Here is a 24,609-nt window from a genome sequence, read left to right on the forward strand (position 1 = left end):
CTCTCCCCTCATTATTTCTCTTATTAGTAGCGGTAATCATAGTAGTATACTGTGCTTTAGTTACTGGACTGTTCTTACCTCAACCTGTGGGTTTTACATTCTTTCGATTCTCCTCCCCATTCTGCCTGGGTTTGGAAGGGGGAGAAGGGGCGAGTGAGTGGCTGCGTGGGACTTTGCTATCATCTGGATTTAAACCACAACAGATACTTAAAACTTTCAACCAGCCAGGCCTTGCTCTGAAACTTTGTACTATTTACTTATGATGCTGATGGGTGAGGATGAAGGAGAAGAGAGCTATGGGAGCTCAATATTGTTTAGGCAATTCGGGTTTGATAGCTGCTCCTCATACTCTTCTCATGGCTTATGCTGCTGCTATCTGTGCCAGCCGAGCTGGGGAAAGGGCTGGGTGTGCGGTGCGGGGTCCTCCTCAGCTCTGCCTGCTTGCCAGCATGTACTCAGTCCTTCCTGCAAGTACACATGCTAGGGTGACAAAGACTGATCAAATCCAAGCAAGAATCCAGCAAATCATTCAAAAGATAACCTGCTGACAGCAGGAAGCTCTTGATCACAATGTTAGTGACCATAGTGCTTAAGTTCTGTCCATTTTGCTTTTGTGTTACTCTTTCCTTATTTAATACCCATTCACCATGGGCATTATTAGGAGCAGGAGAACAAAAGTAGGAATCTGTAATACACCTGAGGCTCTAGGATATGTTTTTGCTGGAAAGGAAGCAGCAAAAGCTTATTTTCTGTTTAAGTAGCTCATCCAAGCTTTGAGCAATTGGAGATTTCTCTTAGTGGCCAGAAAAGAGACTCTTGTTTTAAATCACAGCAGAGATGGTTGTGTGGAGGAGACTGCTGGTCAGCAGAACCACAGCTGCTGCTTGCCTGCAGACCTGCTTGATGAGCAAGGAAAATTATGTGTCCCTGGCTCCCCCAGCCAGGCTCCTTTCTGCCACCTGTATTCCCAAAGTCTTTTCCCATCCGTCCTGTCCTGCACAGGTAGCTGAGCCACTGCCTCCCCTCTGATGGAAGGCCCCTGTTCTGCAGGTTTCTAGAGCTTTTTTCAAATTGGTTACCAGCTGTGACCTGAATGGAGGCATTTAAAAAGTTTGCTGCCTCAAGTGCAGACTTTCATTACCACAGGCTGGTCTGCGATGAAGCTCATAGCAGCGGAAAGCCAAAGGTCAGTATATTAACACAGAATGCAATAGTACATTCAGTTGGTAAGCAATCTTGATTTCCATATAAATGCAGAGAATTATGTGCACCTTTCAGGCATGTGAAACTAACGGTAAAGTAATTTTTATGTAGCTTACTTTGTTTTGGTTTAGTTATTTAATAAATGGAATTCTCTGGCTTTCTCGCCATTCTGTCTTACTTCACCAGTGTCAGAGCAGGGATAATTTTAATTGGAATTAATGACTAAACATAGTACTTACACAGGTCCTCGGGCTTAGCTGCTAGCAATCTAAATCTTGGAAACTTGGATTCCTAAAACATCAGACACTTAAAATGCCCTGAACTACAAACTAGTATTAATCTGCAGCTCAGTCTGGTGCTATAAACATTCCATAACTCTTCCCTATATCCTCAACCAGGCACACATTTGTACCTTGCACCACTAAACCTACTTTTAACAAAGACTTCATTGGTAATCACATGCTGTAGAGCCTGGGTTTTTTTGTTGGTTTTGGATGGTTTTTTGGTGTGTTTTTGTGGTTTTTTTTGTTTGTTTGTTTTGTTTTGTTTGTTTGTTTATTTGTTTGTTTCAGCCATCTTCCAGTCCTGGAAATGGCATGGTTTGTCCTAAACAACTTTGGTGCCTAGAGGTTTCTGGCAGTCAAAAGCACCATCCTGACTTTATTTCTAGCAAGTTTCATGATAAAGGCAATGATAAATTTCTGATTCTACTTTAAATATTCTTATATTTGATCATGATTATTAATGAGCATGGAGTGACATCCTAGGAGATGGTATATTTACCATATTTCCAAATTCTTATTTCTCATAATTGAGAAAGGAGCATAGATCAGAGGTTACTATGCACAGGCAAAAGAACTACAATTCAGGAGGAAAAAGTCATAAATTATAGCAACATACTCCTTTGCAAGAGCACTGCTGGATTGGTAGTGGATGGGAGAATTTGGGCCTCTCCTGATCCTATCTGGAGCAGGCATTGAGCTATGTGTGGCTGATACAGCAAAGAGTGTTCGTATTGCAGCTACTCTGTGCAAGGGACTGCTCCAGCCCCTAGTGCTGCCCCAGTGCAATGGAGCATGTGACAGTGGGGCACTGCACTTGGGTTTGTGCCCAGCTGTAGTCCTCTAGGAGTATGCTGCCTATGAGGATACCTGTGATGGTAGACGGGTCAGGACCTGTGGCACCTGAGGTGTATGGATCCTGCAGGAGAGCCAGAGACTTTGAGTTCTGCTTTGTAGCATCTGCTGTGGCCTGTCGATTGGGGTGACAAGAAACATCAGTGAATGTATAGGTAAAAATTGTACTTGGAAAACAGTGGGTGATAAATTGCAAGAAACAGGCGGAAAGATGTATCTGTCTGAGTGTTATCTACTATGTAAAGCAGTATCTCTCACCAGCAACCACACTGGCAGGACAGGAATGCCAAGGCAGTTCTCAGCCTTAACAAGTGATTACCCCCTAACAGTTCTTATATTAGTGGCTTTTATTATCCTGTAGGTGTTTCTCCTCCATAACACAAGCAAGCTGACTTTCCATAGATAATGCTGATGTTGGTAGTGCATCTGCAGTTAGGGGGTGCCCATGCTCTGAATCCTAAGCAACTATTCCACCTCCCATAGAATGCAAGATGCCATTTTATTGAGATGCCGGCTTGTATGGTTTGTCACTATGAGGAAGAGCAGTCAAAAAGCAGGATTTCTAGCTAGTGGTTAGTTCTCAAAAACAAGAAAAGATCACCCTGCCCTCAGTTTCCAGAGTAACAAGTCTTCCAGGAAATGTCCACTTGGGGGTACCAACATAAGCTTTCCAAAATGAGACAAGTTACAAGGCTTCTGAGCCACAAGACAAAACGGAGCTTATTGCCAGCTTTTCTGCTACCACTTCTAAAACTTCCTCTTAATTTCATTGGTCCTGGTTCAGTTTCTAATATATAATGCAAACCAGTCACATCAACAGTATAATAGGTCTTTCTTTAGAACTAAAATTCTTTTCCTACTGCCTTGTTGCTAGAATGTAGCTGCTGCTGTTGTGATAACTAAATACATAGAATAGCCTTAGAGTTCAAATATGACTCATGGCATGTTAACTTACTGATACAGTAAACCTAAAAGTGAAGAAAGGAAAAAATTATAGTTTGCCTTGTAATATGTTGGGGTTTTTAGATTGTTTAGATTGTTCAAATAATGCAAATAGCACCTAAATTGTTCTTTTTACCAGAAAACTAACTGTATAAAGATTTACATATAAAATCTGTAAGATTTTAACAAAAGATGTTATTTTGCGAGAGGGTCTTCCCGTCACCTTTTCTGTTTCCCTCTTCCCTAATATTTGTTACTGAATTTTGTATAATTGGGGAATCTGTAAGACTTTAACAGCTTTGATAGTTTTTAATTTGAACAGAAAATCAGCTTGTGTTATGGGAAAATGTTTTTCTTTTGTGAGATTAAAAAATATATTTTTTTCCCCTTCTTGTAAAAGAGAATGTGAAGGCATTTCATTTCCTTGTAAAGAATACAGAAGGGAACACAAAATGGCAAAAAAGATGTATTGAACTTTCAGTGAAAGTCCTAGTACTGCGTGAACCTGCCTTTATTGCTGCATCACAATGGCAGACAATGAAACCCTGGCTCCAAGCAGTGAAAGGAGTTTTCTTTAGCTTTCAGACTATGGACTCTTATAAAATGCTACTACGCATATAGAAGTCTCATACAGTGTGCCTTGTCCTCCGCTCATTACTTGCATATGATTTTCGTCACTGCTAGCCTCTTGTGTGCTGGATTTTATTATTTTTTCTTTTCCTAGGGATATTTTCAATACCTTTTCTTTCTGCCATGCGTCATTGGACAGAGCTTACATTCAGTGCCTTCACTTTGATAATTTTCATCTCTAGAAGGCCCACTGGAAATGTAGGTGAGAACATTAGCAAGATCACCAAGGCAGAAAGATAAATTATACTATGTCTCTTCCAGTTTTCAACTCTGCTATCAAGAATCAGCATCCTTCCTTTAGTCTTCTTGTTAAAAGGGAACCAGCAAACCCAGCATGTTTGTCTCTGTTCTGCTCCTCTGGCTCATCTTTTGTGATATCTTCTTGAATCACCACTTGAATTTCAAATAATAGGATTGCGTATTTGAAAGGATGCCTCTCTGCACAAGTGGAAGCCACACATTTGGACTCCTTGAAAATGGCTCTGTGGCATTACCTATACTTTATGCTCTGGCCAGAAGTTCAGGATGTTCCATTTCTAAATTTGATTTCCAGCTATAATATAAATGTATCTCATCAACTGATCATTCTTGGAAGTTTATCTACTTTTAGAGTTAAAGATATGAATGATAAAGTGCTGCTGCTATGCTTGGCTATGAATCATTCTATGATGCCCTGATTCTTCTTTCTAAATCTCTGTGGCTGTAACAAATAAGATGTTTAAGGGAGAGAAGGGAGGGAAAATGATAGAATATGACCTTCCTAATAGTTGCATTTCAGATTAAATAATATTCCTTCAAGGACATGTTTGTGTTTGAGTTTCTACCTAGCTTGTGAACTGAGACAAAGTAAATCCAAACATAGAAATCTTTGAAGTTGAAGCAATAGACTAAGCTGTCAAAACTTAAGGTTTAATACAATCTCAATTATCTCTAGTATTATTACCTCTCAAGGTGAATTAGACATTCTGGGGGGATTCAAATGAGGTATTCCTCTGGGAAACACATCTGTGCCCTTGTGGTGGCCAGTATTGTTTAAAGAACCCCTGAACCTGTCTTGTCTCCATCATGCTGTAGTGAGTCTCCTCCTGTGGGAACATGTTTCTTGCAGCCATCTCACCTGATCTTCTTTGGCCATTCTGGGGGAATGAGCTACCCAAGGTTGTGATCAAAATATGCATGAAGTTAATAGCGAGTCAAACACTGGGTTCCAAGTTTTGTTTACACCTCAACAGCTGATGTTGTCTATCCTGTGTGTAACTAGTTCAAATTACTGATTTAAAAACAATAGGGAGTGACTCATCTAAGTGCGGGTATCTACGCTTAAAACAACGTGATTTCCCAAACAGCCACCTACATTTTGCTGTGATTCACCTGCTCACGTGCTATTTTACCACCCCAGCAGCCGAAAACGCTACTTTTTCTTTGCCTCTTGACAGAGCATTTTTGCTCTCTGAGCTCTTAACTTGGGTATCTGAAGGGCAGATACAGTCTGGGAGGAGCAAGGTACCAGCGGGCAGATGCTTCACCTCTGTTGCAGATTTAAATTGGAGCAAACAGGAGACTAGAAAATTGATTTGAGAAGGGATGAGGGATTAAAAGTTCTCTGCCGAGTCTGCTCTCAGGAGGGCATATGCAACGTATTTGACTGACAGGCATTACCATGAACATCCTAGAAGGCAGGCAGTTAATGGCCCTCGTGATACTCATAAATTGCACTTGCCATATTTCTTCAGTGATGGAGGAAGGAAGATTTGATATTTGTAGTCTTCATCTGTTAGGAAAAAACTGATATATCTGATGGTGGTTTTGCCATAAATACTGAGCTAGAGCAGGAAAGCACATTTTAATTAAAAAATCCCAAAGAAATAAACAAACATTATTTTTGGATACTTGTTCTAAGATGAATCCTTTCTTTGCTGCAAAATTTGGAATGAAGCTTTCATGTAAAAGCATTAAAGATAATCTGTGACCTGGTGGCTGCCCATTAAAGAGGAAATGATGGCAGTATTTGGGGCATGAAACTACTCGATTCTGCTTTGGCAATGTCTAAATTTATACCAGTTTCTGTCTTATTCAACTGCTGCTGTAGCTAAAGCACTTGCTTCACCTTATGGCAGGTGTCTGTTTCTCCTAGGGGAGACAGAATAGTCAAAAGAAGATTGGAAAATAATCTCAGATTTCCTTGGTCAGCCTTTTACCTTCAATCCTTCCCCTGCCCCTCCCATACCCCCCAATGGTTGTTTGCTGTGGTCAACCTCTTTGAGGGAAAACTATTTCCTTTCAGGTACTCGTCATTTCTCTGTTGCTTGGATGACCTGGGAACACAGTCTTATGCTACTCTGGGGAGTAATTACTTTATCCTCAACCTTTATACTGGTTGCTTTATAATAATTCCCCACTTTCAAAGTTGAACACACACACACACTTTCTGAGACAGCTGTGCAGAGGAAATAATTCTCTGAAACTGACACTATTTTTGTCATATGGCACAGGAAGAAAAAGTGGACAGGCTGTGGGAAGCAGCAGATTGCAGGAGAAGTGGGCTGGCTCCATACACCATTGCCCAGTGTACCATGGCCCTGCCAATGCAGTGGGTTTGAGCACTGTTATGGTGCAGTTGATTCTTCCATTTTAAAGTGGGAATAGTAGAGTGACCCTCTGTTATAGAGCTCTTGTGCGCAGCAAAACCTACATCTAAAGGTTTGCTGTAGATTGAGGGGTGAACCTGGGTTTCCAATAAAATTGAAAAGAGCTAATGGTGTGCCTCTATTAAAATCCTTTCTTTGGGTTTTTTCTCCCTGCTTCAGAAATTCAAATGGATATGGCAATCTGTGCTGTAAGGGGGACTACATAGGTAACTGTATAAATGTGACGGAATGAGAATTTAAAATAGCGAATGTGCAGTGGTTGTGTAATGGCACAATCCAGATTGGGTTTGCTAAATATATTGGTATGATGAGTGAAGCAGGCTAACAGTGTTGTTAAAACAAGCACTAGAGTATTCGTACAGGGCAATCAATATTCCTCTGGCCTCAGTTATCAATGTCAGGTAAAGAAAATATTTTACTAGAAATTCAGTTTATATGTCTTAAGTAGTGGAGGTAATTTTATTTCTTGGGGTAACAAATGGACTTTTGTCTTTGAACGTATGTATTGGATGCATTTATTTTTTTTCCTCTTCATAAGAACTAGAAAGCCTACTGTAATAACCAGAGAAAAAACACAAAAGTAGCTGTAGGGCACTGGCAAGTGAATCAAACATCAACCACAGCTGATTAGCTAAAGCAGAAGAGTGTCTAAGGATGACTGCTTGCAGGCTACAAATGAACGTGTGTTCATTCGTGCAGCCTGAAATAGGAGAGAATTGTATTGAATAAGTGAACCGTAATGTTTATAACCCTACCTCAATAGTTTAAAACATATCTGCCTCCTACCACAGAGGGCAGAAACATAATCAAGAATATTTCTGAAATACAGCAAATATTGTTTGTAAATTAATGTGTTCTAATAAATGCATTTTAACTGTTTTCAGGATTTGCAGAAAAATAGTTTTCAGCGTAGAGATGGATTTTTTTTGGAGAGATTGTCACAGCTTTAGCAAATGGTATTGCGTGAATTTCGTAGCAGATCTATAGGTGAAAACAGTGCACAGTTTGGTTTCCGGTTGTGGTTTGTGTTTTACAATTTTAAAATAAAAAAAAATATAAAATCATTCTTTCTCTTTCACTTCTCAGGACTATACCCTTAACAATGCAGTTACTGTAATACAGGAATGCAATGATACTTTACATTGCTTTGCTAGAAACTTGAGGTAGGCCATAAATAGCCTGTATCTTGATGTTGCCACCAACGAGGTATTTGACTGCTTGAGGTTTTTTCATCACATGGCCACTTTAGAAGGCTGTGAAGTTCATTTCATGGTATTTGAATGACTTGTTTTTCAAACGATGTGGCTCCCTGAATCTATTGTGGCATTGCTGGCCTGTGAAGGGCTTGCCAATACTATTTCTTCCTGTTTGAAGTGAGATGGGTTAATGGGTTTCCTTTAGATTTTGACAATTATAACAGTTACCATTTATTTTGTAACAGTTAGAAATGGCTTAGTGATCAAGTTTAATAATGATGATGACCTTTTTTTTTTAAGCAGCCTTTTTTGTGTTTACTTGAGAAACACTTAGAAAGCAATCTAAAAGACCACATTAATTACAAAACGCCTAAATCTGCTCATATTGTTCATACTGGCTCTGAACGAAGAGCATGCCCCTGCTTGAGAGCTTTGCCCATGAGCTCTGTCTAAACACAGCTTTGCAGGAAGAAGTCCAGAACTAAGGCCCTTGCTTGAAGCTGCATTGATCCAACTCCACCAAGCACTCAAGAAATGATGGCATATTCCTTCCCCAGACAGAACAGTGTACTTCATTACAAGATTTGATCTTCAGAAATCAATCAATTTTGTACTTTTCAGTGAATTCAGGCTGCTCCAAATTAAATTGAAAAAACATGACTGGCATGGAAATAGTTCTTCTAAGTAAATTTCTGCTTAGATTACTGCAATAATACCAATGCAGTTTTCATGATTGTTTCATTAAAAGAATTTTCACTAGGAATGAGTTTCAAAACTTGCTAATATGACAGAATCCGAGGACACTCATAATTATGCCCATAGCTATCCTTTTGGTTTTTCTCCTGTCTCTGTCTGCCTGCCTGCGTTAATAAGAATTTTTAAACTGCCTGTTAGTGTAATAGTCTGGCACTCTGCAAATTACAAAACCAATTTTGTTTTCTTTATATTTGTTTAGCTCTGCTAAACTTTGTGTGCTGGTGGTTTGCATATACTCTTTTCACCATAAAGAGAAAGGTTTCTGAGATAGCAAGAGAAATGAAAAGGAAAAAATTGTGGATGTTTGAACATTATTCTCCTGGTGAGTTATTCTCTCTGAAGCTTATAGAGAACCTGATCTAGGGTTAGTAAGTGTAGTTTTTGTCTTTAAGATGTTGTTTATTTTGGTGCACTAATGAGCTAGAAAAAGATTGAGTTTTTATAAAATATTCCTTATCCTCTTTACTCTCTAATGCAATTGTTCTGTATTTTGTTTTCCTAAGTTTATGTATTTATTTGCCTATATGATCTTAAGCTGTTGCCACTGAAAATATCAGTCTGAGTTTAGTGATCTTTCTAAGAAAGCATAATAACACACCCTTCTTTCTAAGAAAGCATAATAGCACACCCTTACATTTTGTCACCTTATACTGCATACAGTTAATTGTACACTACTCGCAAGAGAGGTGGTTGATAGTTTAAAATTACTATTTTCCTAAAAAATTGAAGTCTTGTTCTTAGAAAACTTTAAACTTCAGTAATTTGTTTGAAAAGTTGCACTCAACAATAGGAAATCTTCTGTGAAAAAGTCCCTCTGTCTTTTGAGCCGGTTCAAGAGTCTTTGGACGAATAACCAAAAAGGAGACTAGTTTCAGGAAATAGTAACACAGAGTTTCCCAAAGAACATACACAGTGGATATCATTAAAATGTACCTTTATTTCTTTATTGAAATGTGTGTGATGCTTCACAATAGGCCACGTTATAAATACTCGAGATTGAATTTTTTTTAATTCTGTTCGATCTAAAACACTTTTGTTTTTTTATTAGGAGATAAGCCTTTCACAAACATATTGATTTCTGAGATATATGTATAGAAATAGTAGTTACAGAAGAAAAACGTATGTTACATACAGTGATCATTTTCCAATGAGACAAGTTTTTGAATAAAGTATAATTACTTTTTAAATTGAGATTTACACATTTCAGTACATCACACATCTAAAGGACTGTAAAACAAAAGAATATTGAGGTAGAGCAAACTGAAGTTCAGTCCGGCACTGTGTGGTTGATCGTTACATCTCATAAACACTTTGAGGGTTTTTTGCCTTTTTTTTGGTGCCAAGTGTCCTTTATGGCAGGTAAACTCAGAATTTGTTGCAGGAGGAAATGCTTGATTGCAGAACCAGATGTAAAGCAGAGAAAGCTGGAGAAGGATATTGATTAATCCAACATTTCCTCCTCCAGGAGAGAAAAATACCTTTAATTTATAGCTTTATTTCATCCTGTTTCCAATGTCTGAAATAATGGGCTTTCAGGTCATTGCCCTTCAAAGACATTTGATTGGTTTTGGTGTTGTTGTTTGTTGTTTGTTTTTTTTTTTCCCCATTCAAATATATTTATGAACATTGTTATGCATGGAAATAACTTTCAAATTATTTAAAAAAATTGTCCTGTCTTTTTTATAAACTGTCCATAGGACTTTTGAATATAGTGAACATCAGCTAGCTTAGATTTATTATTCCAGAACAAGAAAAGTATGCAATTTAACCAGTGTGTCACATTTCAAATCTTTGAAAAGCACTTATATGAGGGCTTTTGAACTTAAAAATAAAAATAAAAACTAAAATAGGCATTTCTTGTCAGTCTGAAATACCTGAATTTAAAAATGTTTCCTACAAAAAGCAAGTTTATTGCAGGATCGTTAGCAAGGCTGGAACACACTGATTACATAAAATAATAAAATAAAAAACCCCAAATCAACCATATACATATACATGCTCCAAGTTTTACTTATATGTTAAACTTCTGTAAAATGCTGAATGTTTTTGTGATAATCTTCGAAGTGACAGTAAATAAAGTTTCCATTCTGAAAATGTACCTACCTAACTTGAAACACTTGAATAACTCGATGTTTTCTATGCTTGAATTAGGCAAGAATTTAATACTTACCAGATGGAAGGTTTCATTGTATTCTATGGGTAGCTTCAGTGCTACATATTCAATAACAATAACCCTACTGATGTAATTATATTGAAGATTGGTATCTTACAAATACAATCAAAAATTTCCCAAACCATCACTGTCTTGGTAAGAAAGGACCAGGTTAACAAGTTGATTTTCCTTCTAAGTGTGGAAATGCCCTGGTTGATTCAACCTACTTCAGTCTGGATGGGCCGATTGGTTTATTTTCCCTTCCTTCTCTATTTTAAACTAATGATGATTCAGTAATAATTTGGAGATAAAAATAGTAATAAAGGCATACTGAGGTAATAAAAGGTATGTGAAGGTACTATGAAATCATTGCACACAATCCAAGTAGTTTGCTTGTGAATGCAGGACTCAACATTAGGTGCTCCAGTCTTCTAAATAAAGCCTTTCCAAGAGCCCTTTAAAACTAAGTACGGAGTAGGTGTCAGCATTGAAGCATGCTAATTTTGGAGTTTGCAAGTGATCTAACAGTGAAGACATTGCTCTAGTGCTTAACATCTTCAATTCAAGCTTTAAAGGCCAATGCAGCACTACATAGGTTTTTATCTTCTACCCAATAGGTTTAAACTAGGGAGGGCGGAGAAGGGATCAAGTAGTTATTTAGCAATTAAGCAACTACTAGGTATAGGAGGTTTTTTTACGGAAAAAAATGTGTAATTGTGAAGTAACATAACTTTTATAAGTGTATGTTCAGAATTGTTTTTGCAGATGTAACAGATTTTCCTTTGTGATGAAAAAATGAGCACACAATAGAACAACAGGTTCTCAGTTCAGTTTTTGTGGCCTGGATAATCCAGGCATTCAAATGTCACCTCTAAGAGTGCTCTATTATCTTCAGCCTTCCTATAGGGTTTTGGTGCTCTTCTTTTGAGAATATGAAATATAAGGACATGAGTCTTACGTGTCTGAAAACAGACAAGAATTATCTCCTTGAATTAAAATATTAGACATTTTTAGTAACTAGGGGGTTGATGCAGGTTGTACTTTAATTCATTTGTGTTTGTGTTCTGTTGCAGAAGTTCCAAAAAATACGGTTTGGTTACCAGTTCTGAGCAAACCTCAGTCTTTGGGAAATTGACTTAGAAAGAAGTTTAAACGTATAAGTAAAACCTTGGACACCTATTCCTAATGTTATGAGAGCTTTAGCTGGTTTAGGGTTTAGTTGCAAGATAAATTCAGTTATTTTTATAAACTAAAATATCTTCTAATATTTCTCCTGCATTGGATGTCTGCTTAGAAAGTACTAATGTGCACCCAAATGTTTTTCTTTAACATCAAATGTTTTGATCGACAGGGTTTTTTTCTTTTTTTTTTTTTTTTTTTTCACTTATGTTAGCTTATACAGAAAATATGTAAGGTATTTACCACTGCTGCATATGTTTTCCATTTTTAGTTAGAAATACAAATCAATCAGGAACTGTCCTAGTACTTTGGTTTTATTTCTGTTTTGTTATCTTTTTTCTAAGAGGAATTTGAAATCATTATTTGATTTCTGGAAGGTACTAATTTTTATTTCTGCAGCATTTCTGTTTTCAGTCCTCACTGTTTCAATTCAATTTTGCTTTGACTTTCTCATTTTCTGACTGAAGGAGTCAGTATTTAGGATCAAGGCACATGTCAGAGAAAGCAGTGGCTGCTGCCTCATTCTGACCATGAACCGTAAAACTCGGGTTCATTTGTTCTTACCGAAGAATCTGTCATGCTATCAGGACTCAGGATAATTGAATTGCTGCCCACTTCTTTCCCTGTAATCCTCTCTTACCCTTCTTTAATTGTCAACAGGACTTAGCACAACAATTTGCCATGTCTGCTTTCTGGACGTTTCACCTGGGGTCTCTTGTCTACTTCTGTCATAGAAATTCAAGTAGTTTATTCTAAGCTTTTGCTGTAAGCAGTACCCCAATTAATTTTTTGTAGGTTGTGCAGTTAAGATAGATACAATTATAGTTCATGATCTGTTCTTCATGTCAAAATACATTCTCATTTGATTTCAATTCAGCTCTTTGTAAAAACTAAAGATCATAGTAAACTAGGATTTAAAAAAAAATATTTTCCTTTATAGAAATAATCCATTAACTCCCAAAGCTGAGAGGAACTAAGATGAACAGCATATTTCAGAATTCAGCACTGTACCATACTAGTAGTGGAAATTTGCCATGAAGATGATAGGACAAAATCTACTTTATTTGCCATATTCCAAAGGAAAACAGATACCTGGTATCAGATGTGGAGGCAAAAATTTCCCTACTTGAAGAATGTATGAACCAACCCAGGCTGCTGGCTTTTCCCACGAAAACACACTTTTGGCAAAGCCTGATCTCTGACATCAGGCACTACAAATGCCAAAGTCTAACTACAGATAGCAAGACTAGACTAGACTGAGATCTAAACGTTTCTTGTCAGGACAAGTCACATCATGAAATTTTAAAACATCTCTGAAGAACTCTAGTTTGCTGATTTTTGAATGCTGATCTCTAACATAGCAGAGGATAACAGACAAAACAATGGGCTCAAGTGTTTAACAACTGGATTTAGGTGTGAAGTATTTGAGAAGTTGAGAGAAAGATAATGTGTTTTATGGATGTAACCATTGACACAAGTTTGCTGGAAGACAATACAGGAAGAATCAGTGCTCCACAATGGTGACTGAGACATACATCGAAGCATGATGAGCAACACAGTTTTGAAGATTTATTTTTTAATTTAAAAAATAACAAGAAAAATATTTGTGTTGTAATTCTATTGACTTTAACAGACCTGTCTACTTAGTCAGCTCCTTTGCAAGCACTACAGTGAAGCAGTGTGGCTTTGCCGGAAAGATTGAGGAACATGTTGCAAACATAAAGGAAAGCATGTCTCCTTAAAATTCACAGGAATCTTCACTAATGGAGCAGAAAGAGATTAATTTGCTGAGACATTGAAAAAGAAATTGCCCCCAAACGCCCTCTACAGATGCCCAGTGCTCAGGTTTCAAAGCCAGGTGTATTTTGAATTTATTTCTTCCTTAGTTATAGTCTAATAAAATTGGGAAAGGACACAGATTAAGACCATATTTAAATGGCATTGTCAGGCCTATACAGAAACTTGTGAAGAGAAATTAACATGCTACAAATTTGTCTGGCATCATGAAGAGGATTAATTTTCCATTTTAGGTGTTTATCTACCTTTCTAAGAATTATTTTCACATTTATATTTTCCAAGGTTAAAGCTGGTAGAAAAGGAGCATAAAAACGAGAACTAAAGAAAAGACTACTAGTAACAACTTAGAAATATTATTTCTGCTTAGCACTGTTTATTTAAAAATGAACCCTGGTTCACTTATAAGAGTGTTACAATTTTCTTTGTATTAGATTTAGTAACAATAACGAATTTCAGTGCTAAAGGAAGGCATTTAGGTTGCAACTGAACGTTTACCTACATTTTAATTACACAAAACCATTATAATTAAATGCATTTCAAACAGTATGCAGACAATGAAATAAATTCGTCTATATAGTAACATTAAACAAGTAGACAATATTCTTCTCTTTTGCTCAGGACCAGATAAGAGTTAACCAATTATTCTTTACTGCTTTCTAAGAGGGCTTTTCATTGTACAGAGAGGCTTAACATCTGGATCAATGCTTGCATTGTTTTTGATGAAGTCCTTTAAATCTTAGAAATTATTGAAAAAGCATCCCTGTGGAAAACAAAGATTAGTTTAGCTGGATGTCATGCTGAGCAACGGATGTTTTTCTTGGCTGGCTTGCCACGAAACTGCTTCCATTATCTGTATCAAGTAAGGATCTTAGGCTTTAGTCCAGTAAACAAAGATTATTTTCATACCATTCAGTGCATGCTGTAGCTTCTTGGTTTTCTTTAAGGAAGACTATTTGGCCAAATTCTGGCTGTTGACATTGCTTCTTTGCATTGCACTGTTCCCATATCAGAGACTCAAAGGGACTCATGGAGAAATCTATACATATTACATAGCCTTAACTAAGAAAACTTGCATCTCTTCCTGTAAATCCCCATGCGTTAAGGTTTGCCAGGATAAGGATTAAGCTGTGTGAGAGGGCTGTTGGCAAAGCACTGAAAGTATGTGCTGACGTGCAAGGAACAGCACTGAGAAACTGCCCTGAGGTACCAGCCTTCAGTATTTTTCGAATTACTGCCAGGTATGCACTCAGCCCAGAATTTAAATGAAAAAATGGTTCAAAAGTTTTGTGATGTTTTTCCTGTGTTTGGGGTTTTCCCTGTTCCCCTTATGCTGCAGTCCTGATGGAGGGAAGTCTTTGCAAAGAGCATCAGTGCTCACCCTTCAGAGGGAGTGGCTGGGCTCAGGCCTCCTGGCATGCACTCCCCAGGAGTACCCTGTGCAGGAGGGTCAGCAGCAGTGTTTACTGTGAGAATCAGGTGCCCAGTGGTTTTGACACTGTGTTCACTCTACTCAAAAAACGTACCATACAGGACTCCAAATAACCCTGTCAGACAAGTTGCACACGCAGCTGGAAGAGCAATATTTTGCTTCTCGGTATAAGGCAAGTGAGCAGCCTTATACCTGCTTATCAACCTTATCAACCTGTAAACTGATCCTTTCCTTGGATCCCAGATTTTATTCCTGGATCACTTTAGCAGCTTTTTCAAACTCTTTGGCCAGTCATTCCAGTTCAATGATTTCATCTACCCAGCGGCTTAGAACAGGGGTCTCTGTACAAGGACTTTCTATAATATTGCTAGTGCTGGCTCCAGCAATGGTCAGACTCAATAAATCTCAGTCAGTGATTAACTCTGATTTTTAATTGGAGGGATAAGTGATATGAGAAAAGCAATTATGGCAGAGTATTGTTGTGCTAAGGTGAATCAATGCACCCTTAAAAATGTCCCAGTCTAGAACTTGTGTTTGATGAGATGATCAGCATATGCTTATGCTGATATGCTTATTAATATAGTAATATTAACTTATTATAGTAATATGCTTATTACTATAAGCAATGAAACCTTTGCTCTCCCTCTGAATGAGGAAGAGTTACACATTAACTTTAAAATTTCTTTTTAATACTCTCTTCTAAATTAAGACATGCAGGGAGACATATGCTGAGAAAAGAACTTTGGCAAAAGGCTTCCTAGCAGTTACATCCCCACTGATGAACAGCATGGCTCTATGATTTCCAGTAGGGGAACTGGAGAAATTAAATTACATCTAACAGGTTCATTTTTACGTTACCACAATTTTTGGTTAAAGGCAAAATTGATTAAAACCAGAAAAGACTTGGGATGTAATGCATTGTAGCTGTGTTTCTATGCTGGAGTCCTGGCATTAATCTAGACTTTGTGGCACTGGTTACAGGAAGAGAGAAGACAATTCTGTGCCAGTTTCAATCTGCATTTATAAATAAAAGCACTGACGCAATAGAATTTTTTTAATACAGGGGGTTTAGGAATACATGTATCGAGATAAGTGCAGTTGGAAAGTGATGTAAGAAATAGGTTTAGTAAGATGCACCTGAGAATTGTGTGATTAAAGTAAATCTTTTAAATAAATACAGTTTCTGTGGAGAAAAATTATTGTGCTAATAAAATATTAAAGTGTGATTATTATCTATAAAAGCATGAACACTGTACAGATCAGTGTATATAGGGACATGCATACAAGGACAAAAGCATCCACCCTGTATGAATATGCAAATTCAGAAGTGGTGGAGGAAAAACACAAGTGATAAATGATAAGTGATATTCTGATTTACCTTTTGTGTCAATCCTGTTAATCTGGTTTTGTTCAGTACTTTACAAAAATAGTGTTGAGACTATGACAAGACTCTGGTTTTTTGTTAATTAGCCAGATTGACAAATGATATTGACCATTTAAGACATCAGTTAGGACTTACCGTGCAAATACAGGTTGCATTACTTATGGTGTAATATTAAAAGGGAGAAGATTCTGTCTTTTGACATTTGATGTGTAAAAGAACTCAATACAAATCTCTCCACATAAAGAATTCTAATAACAAGTTAAAAGATCCTGCAAAGAAATAAACTATTAACATTTTGAAAACAGATAAAGCTGCAGAAACAAGAAGATAAAGAACCCATCAGAACGAAAAATCCAAATGTTTTGGCATCTCTCCACCTGGGAGACCAGTCAATCTTTTAAATTACCTTTTTATATTTTTTGAAGTTCAAGTCCTACAGCAATTACCTAAATTAAATTTTTTAATATTTCATGGATTGCACATCTTCTAATATATTCTTTATTTCATTTTTATGAAAATTACCCTTCAAATTAGTTTTCTTCATCCCAGGAAGACCCATATCTTATGCATTATAATTTTTTAATTATCTTGATTTGTGTACAGCTATGACTAGAGAAAATTCTAACTTGAATTTCCAAAATAAATAGTGTGACATACATGGTATCTAAATGATATTCCATAATCCTCATGGAAGAGCATTTTGGATGGTGTTTTCCAATGTTTTCACTGAGTGTTCTGAAGAGGACTTTTTTTCAGTTTTTTGATTTCCCTGACTCACAACATCATCCTTGTAGGGAAACCTTTCCTTCACAGCTGCCAAGAGCTGCCTCCAAAAGTCTGAGGGCTTGTTTTTCTTTTGCAATCGCTTTGTCAAGTGGACCACGATAAAGAGAGGCATCCAGTCCCTGAAGGAATCAGCCATTATAGAGATGATCTATTGCAGGCTGGATGCTGGGAATGCATCCATAAATCCAGATGAAGTTGAATGTACACAACCCAAGTGGTGGAAACTTACACAGTGTGCGCCATCATCATATGCCCACTCATTGGCATCAATTAACTGGAGTGAGGCAGCAGCACCAGCAGTGGATACATTGACTTGTCGACTCTGAGAATTTGAAGGCAATCTCACTCTTTTCATCATTTCAGCTGTGGTAAAACTGTCACAGGTTATCAGACAATTGAAAGATGATCTATTTGATCTATCTGGCTCCCAACATCATTATATAAAGGCAAGCTTGACACCATCCCTCCAGCACAAAGCTGAATCACACCCATTAATTGTGGCATACCACTTGACTGCTTTTGACTTCAGTTCATATTGAAGTTCTAGCATGTCTGGTAAGGCAGCACTCAATGGTGGTGTGACTTCATTCAGGCCACGATAGCCTACTGTTAGTCTTCACTCTCCATTAGACTTTTGCACTGCACGGGTTGCAATTTGTGCCTGTCATTTGCTTTTCCCCTTGCTTATAGGGGCAACTGAACCCAGGACACCAAATTAGCTTGCTTTCATAGGAATACTGCTTGCAAACAGTTCAAACATCAATTGCCATAGCTCCCCCAGCCTTTCCTAACATCCTGCTTAAGTGATGGAGTTCTTCCCTGGAGAAACAAGTTAAAAGGTTTCCTTTCACAAGGAAATAGAGAAATGAGGCATGCAGCGTTGATTTGTAGTGGGAAGTGGCAAAGACTTAAATATCTTTACTAAATATGTTTACTTAGCAGTTATCACTGCTAGTTTTAATGTCCAATAATGAGCTTGGGTTAGGAGGGCCGGTACAAGGCATTCCCAACCTGTCAGCATTTTCTTACTATTTGTGTTAACTCTGACTATTTTCAGTGATAGGGGTTGGGAAAGAAGGTGAAGTTTCTCTGATGTTATACTGTCACAACTGTTGTTATAAGGAAACTGGGGGATAGCCATGGATGGCTGATAGAGTGAGAAACCAGGCAAACCTCCAAATTTCAAGCAGGCACTTGTTCGGCAAGTAGTTCATGATAATCTAAATTATAACAGCTGAAAAAGCAAGCACTAATTAAACAGATTAGTCAAGTGATATTATTGAGACTCTGATGCTGTACCTCTGTCTCCAATGGCTTCACTATCTGACGTTTCTTAATCACCAAGGCCAAGACAGTCAGCCTCAACACTTCTTTCATGAGAAAGCCAGGAGAGAGCTGGGGGTCTTCACTCTTCCCTAAGCTACACTACCACTGGTGCTTATATACCCTTTCTTGTTAAAGAAAACCAGTCTGGCCTGAGGGTTCACAACCTCTTTTCACAGGCCAGGACCAGTCTGCTCCAGCTTGTCCACATGGGTGTTAACCTCAGCACAGGTCCACCGTGGCATGTTCAGGTGTGGGTGACCTGCTGGATGCAGGTCATCCAACTCTTCTAATAGCTACAGACTGGAATAGGCAGCAGAACTATATACCTTCATCATTTTCATGCAACTATGCCAAACACATACGTGTTATGAAACATTTCACATTCTACCTTGAACTGAGCAGCTTTATTACATGCCTGGAGTGCAAGAAAAGCAGGGTGCATTTCACAGGGAGCTACGGTGGTCATCCAGCCAATCTTCCAGCTGGGACTCTCAAAGGAGCCTACTATTTCTAGTCCTGATAAAGTCTAGCAAACTGAAAAGATTGTATGCAAAATCTTCAAATTAACTTAACCAGAGCGATGAAATCTGAAGCAATAGTGAACCCTTGTACGGACCTGAGATAAAGGGAGGGGTCTGGCCCCCACAGGATGAGAGGCAAAAGCAAGACACAACAAAGGGAAATGAAGGTGGGAACTCGAGAAATGCAGGCCAAGACATGCACTTATTAGCATCACCGACCGTAGCTGCTTTCAGCAGCTTTTTTCATGTTTCACACTGTATCTTTTGTCTGAATATATTTTTATTTGGGGGAAATCTTTTGATATCTCTTCTGGCATGCATGGAGTATGTTTTTAGTCTTGTCGCCAGTTGATTTAGACAATATTTTCTTCCGACTGCTCTTGCCTTTGCTGGTTCACTTAGATGCTTCATCTCCCTCACAGTGGCTCTAAATTATTTGAATTTGTTGTGCGAGACCCAGAAACCTTGCTAAATCAGTCTTTCATACCAGACATTCATTTCCACCAGAAGCTTGAAATATCTGACAACTTTCAGTGTTGTTTTGTCATTGTTTTTTTTTCTCGTCTATCAGGAACTTAGAAATACAGAACCCTGGGAAAATGAATGAAAAGCCCTGCTTATGTAAAGCTGGTAGAGCTTTGCTGCACATTCAGATTTTATATGAAGCAAAGATTAACATGCAGATGAGGTTTTATTATTCTTCATCTCTCCTGCTCTTCCTTGTTTCCCAGTAATGGATTTTGATTTATTTGATGATGGGATCAGACTTCTCCTTTGTACCACTCAGAACTTCCACACATTTTCCACTAAGGAAAGGGGAGGGAATGGTAAGATCTGCATTATGTTTATTTGTGATTTTCTTCCCCCTACAACTGTGATTTGAGAATCCCTGGTAAGGTGAATCTTTTTTTTTTCCTAGATACAAGGCTATAAAGCAATGAGAATATATAAATATGTATACATGTACAGTTAAGAATTACATGTTATATTAGTAGCTGGATCAAAAGTAGCTTGAAACAATTATTTTCTGTGTTATAATATAAATACATTTGGCAAATTTTCCCAGCTGAGAAAGTTTCCACTGTGTATTTTTGTAATTGTCATTCATGTCAGAGAGAAACTGCCAAGAATTTTAATGTGCCCTGAATTCATTAGTAACTGATAATGAATCTATGATTCTGGAAAATGCCTGTGAAACAACCACAACCTCTGCACACATTTTTCTGTTTTAATAGTCTTTCTATAGATATTCTAGGTCAAATACGTATTCATCATGCTAAGCAAACTAAACTAATAGTGTATGCATTAGTCTGTGATGTACCAAAATTTTTATGTGTGCAAGTTTGTATATTTCCCATTAAAAAGGGAAAACTACTTATGCTTACAATAGATGTCTTTCTGTTTAGCGTACTTATTTTTATTCTGAATGTAGTTCATTATTATTAACAACTTTTTATCAATGTTACCACAGAAATGAAGAATGTTAATTCCAAGAATCATGCCAAAACTCATTTTCCATTCTGCTTACTTAGTTGCTCTATGGCAAACAGTGCTTGCTATGTATCTGTGGATAATTCAGAGCAGCTATATTATTTGAACAGTTTATTTTTGTGTGGAGCATCCTTGCATTTGGCCAATACTTTTTTTTGAGTTGCTCTTGTGAAAACATGCTGAATTTTAAAGGTTAAAACATCAATGATTTTTCTGGAGAGGAAGGCGATGGAATCCATAAACTTATAGAAAAAGAAGTACAGGGGCCTAAACTTATCTTCACACAATGCATAGTTCTTTTCTTTTTGAAAGCCATTTTGCACCAATTTATAACCTGTGTTTCTTCAAACTGGTATATATATGTTTTAATGGAACTCAGTGATCATTAGGCATAAAGCATGTGCTGAGACTCTTTAATGTTTCACCTGAGAACTCAGACTTGCAGTAGACCTTAAGAAGCTGCAGCTGTATCAGCTACAGCCATCTAGAACCTAGCTGAGTCATTTTGCCATAATGTTACAATTTATTTAATTTTTAAACACTGAGAAAAAAAATATTCTAGAACCATCATTTGCAATGCAGTGATTAGTTAGAAAATAAACTCTCTTAAAATAGCATCTCAGTATTCCACATATTGATATATTTAGAGCATTCCATTATGAATCTTAAGATCTTGGAAATAATATTTTTAAAATATTCCTACTCTAACAATTAAACCCAGTTAAAAATCAACATGTTTTTTCTGCTTCATGAACCATCATCAGCTACTGCAAATTGCAAATGTCTTAGAATCAGAATTTAACAGACAATTTTGTTAACGTAGCAGAAGGTGGAAAAGAATACAATTTAGTCTTCCACAGCAATATTGACTCTGCTGTGCTGACAACCTTGCTCATGCTTTATGGTACTGTATAATTGGAAAGAGACAAACAAACCAAAGTTTCACAGCAGAAAAGGTATGCATTTTCATATAGCCATCCTCTTGGTTATTCTCCCCCAACACTTACTTTATTGCCATGAATAAAAAGAGAGAAGAGGAAGAATGGAAGAAATAGTTACCCAAGTGCAGGATTCTGAATCTGTCTTCTGGCATTATGAACAAGAGGATTGATTTTTACAATGTATGTAGCATTTGGTGATTCCTTTAGTCTGTCTTTACAGATTTGCTTGCCTGTTTTCTATCTTTTACCTGTTTCCTTAAACACTGTTTAGATTGGAAGTGATATCTCTAGCCTTTTCACATTGGATAGTCCTTTTGTTTCCTTTTATGGTCTGTGCTGTAAACAACAACGGCACCTAGGATTTGAGCATGAACACAATATAGGTAATAAATAACTGATCCAGCTCTTACATGAACTTCACAACTGATAAGATTCTCCAAGGGAAAATTAATTCATGCATTTGCACATAAACAGAATGTAAATCTCCATTTGTAACAGCACCATCTGGAGACACAGTAATGTTACAGCCTCTAAATCTGCACCCATGCATTTCAGCATACAACTGGCACACTCCATTAGCCAGCTACAGAGCTGTAGTGGTTAGCCATGGTTATATCCATATCTTTGCACAGAGATTACATATGAAAAACTATTTCTAATATCTTTAGTCATTTCTACCTCAGAACTCCATGTGCACTTCTCCAGAATATTAACCTTTTTTAAACATTATGCACCCTACATGAAGTTATTGCAGCGAGAGTAAATCTTTAGACATTGTAACTTGGAGTTTTCACATCCTTTTAGTTTTTCAAACCATTTTTGCATGCAATATGTGGTTGTCTGTCTATGCAAGCAAACTAGTGATGACTTTTCCAATCAGCCTTGGTACCACTGCTGCTGGCCCTTCTTCCACTAGAAACAGGAAGATTTGACAGAAGCATGGGGTGACTGAAGCCAGCAATCTGCATGGTAACCAAACTTCTGCTGTGGTAAACAGATACTGCTTTTATAGTCAGGATTTTTCAACTGTAGTTTCCCTCTCCACTTGAAAGGGTTTTGCTCAAGAATATCTGCTAAAAAAAAAAAAATTAATAAAAAATTCCCACTGTTCACTACATGTAATATTATTATTAAATCTTCATCTCTATTCATGCTGTTTTTCCACATGTCCTTCTTTAAATTGAAAAATGGGCAATGCAACCCAAAGTTTCAAATCAAAGTAAAATTATTGATGCTTGTAAAACTGCAGTAAGATTTTTTTAATGTAAATTACTAATATTTTTCATGTCCTAGCTATGATTGCATCATTCACAAAATGTTTAGAAAAATGCATATCAGTGCATACCAGTAATCAAGGATTTATGATGTACACCAGAGATTTGAGTGCCTTTATAGCGTTCCTCATAAAATTCTCACTTGCTAGAACAGAGTGTGCTGCAGTAACAGCACTGTTCTGTAAGAGCATGTTTGCACATGGTGCAGCTTTAAGCAGAAATCTGCTTTACCCTGGCAGGTTTGGTAACATCTGTGAATGATAAGAGCAGAAAGATGGAAGATTTAGCACTCTTTGCAATGTTTGTCCATGCAGTGATAGCTGGTGTCCGACGCTTGTCTTTGAACTGTTTCTAAGAAGAACAGGGTGGGCTAAAGATCTCTGTATCACTGACTCTTTGATTAATCTCATCTCACTGTGCCCTGTCTATGTGTCAATGTCAGATAGCCAATGTCTGCTGAGAGCAGCCCCATCTTCAGGTTTTTCACTCCTGTGCAATTTGTAGCAAGTAACCCTCACTCTCTTTCCTCACTGGGTGTACATTTATCGTTTTTCTCTCCTGCCGATCTGCAGAGCAGCATATTCTCTTAACTTACCTCCCACCAGACTGAGACATACATGGTTTGACTGGTCCCTGCAGCTCTATTCTTGCAGAATAAAATACAAAATAGGTTCTGCTAGGAGAACCCACCTGCACTCCTCCAGGAAGCAGTAGGAATGCAAGTTGGGGGCATTATAAATAGATGACAAATTCTGGTGCACCTAGGGAGGGGGAAAGTGTTAATTGCTTTCTCTGCAGAAATGGACTCTGGGGATTAGGATACCTCTGAGTTTTATTTTTTCCACACTGATGCCAATTTTTAATCTCTATCTTTAGTGCTGTCTGTGAAGTGTTATCCTCTTTAAAGTGTGTGCATTTACTGGAATAATCACACTTTCTCTTCCCGTCTGTCAGCTATTAATAGTAGTAAATTTTAATTGCATATGTAAATAAAAACACTGTGTACTCATTAGTTTAAATATGTTTTTCATTAGGCAAATGAAATGCTCGTTGTACATGATGCAAAGCTAAAAGCAGAATGTTAACAGTGCCGAGAAGTTTGGGAAATATATCGGCTTGATTTTTTCAAATATTTTTTAGGATAAAAATAAGTTTTAAGTGATTATTATGGGAAAATTCTGCAGTGCAGGAATCTTGGTTTTGGAAATGGAAAAAACAAACAAGTGGCAGAAACATGGGTATGGTGTCAAGGCCAATGCATTTAAAACCTATACTACAAGGGGAGATAGCACATACAGTTGTATTACTATTTCTAACATTGGCTATTTTAGAGATGGTATCTGCAAGGCGGATAGCATTCTTCAGTTCCTATTTAGAAAAATCCTGACATATCTCACATTTTGATAACTTGAAACATATTGGCCCCAAATTGCATCACTACTTCATCATTAATTTTCAAACTCTTTGAACCCAATATGCCAAATACACTTCTTGCTATTTTTAGAGGCTATGCAATTACAGTCAAGAAGATATAATTTTTCAGTTCAGTAATCCATACTTTCAAGCTTGGAGTATATTTATCTACCTACTAGGTCATAATCTGTTTTCTTTCTATCAACAAAATACCCACAATTTCATAACCATTTTACTTGGAAACTGTCCTTACCATCTCCTTCCACTGTCCTGCTCACTGGGAAATGATAAAAATCTTATCACAGAGACATTTAGTAAATCAGTATAAATTTATACAAAAGCCTGTCCTCTCAACACTTCTGTCTGCATGAAAAGATGCTCTGTGGGTGTGACTTCCTAAAGTTG

Source organism: Lathamus discolor, chromosome 3 (assembly GCF_037157495.1).
Source record: "Lathamus discolor isolate bLatDis1 chromosome 3, bLatDis1.hap1, whole genome shotgun sequence".
Lineage (NCBI taxonomy): Eukaryota > Metazoa > Chordata > Aves > Psittaciformes > Psittacidae > Lathamus > Lathamus discolor.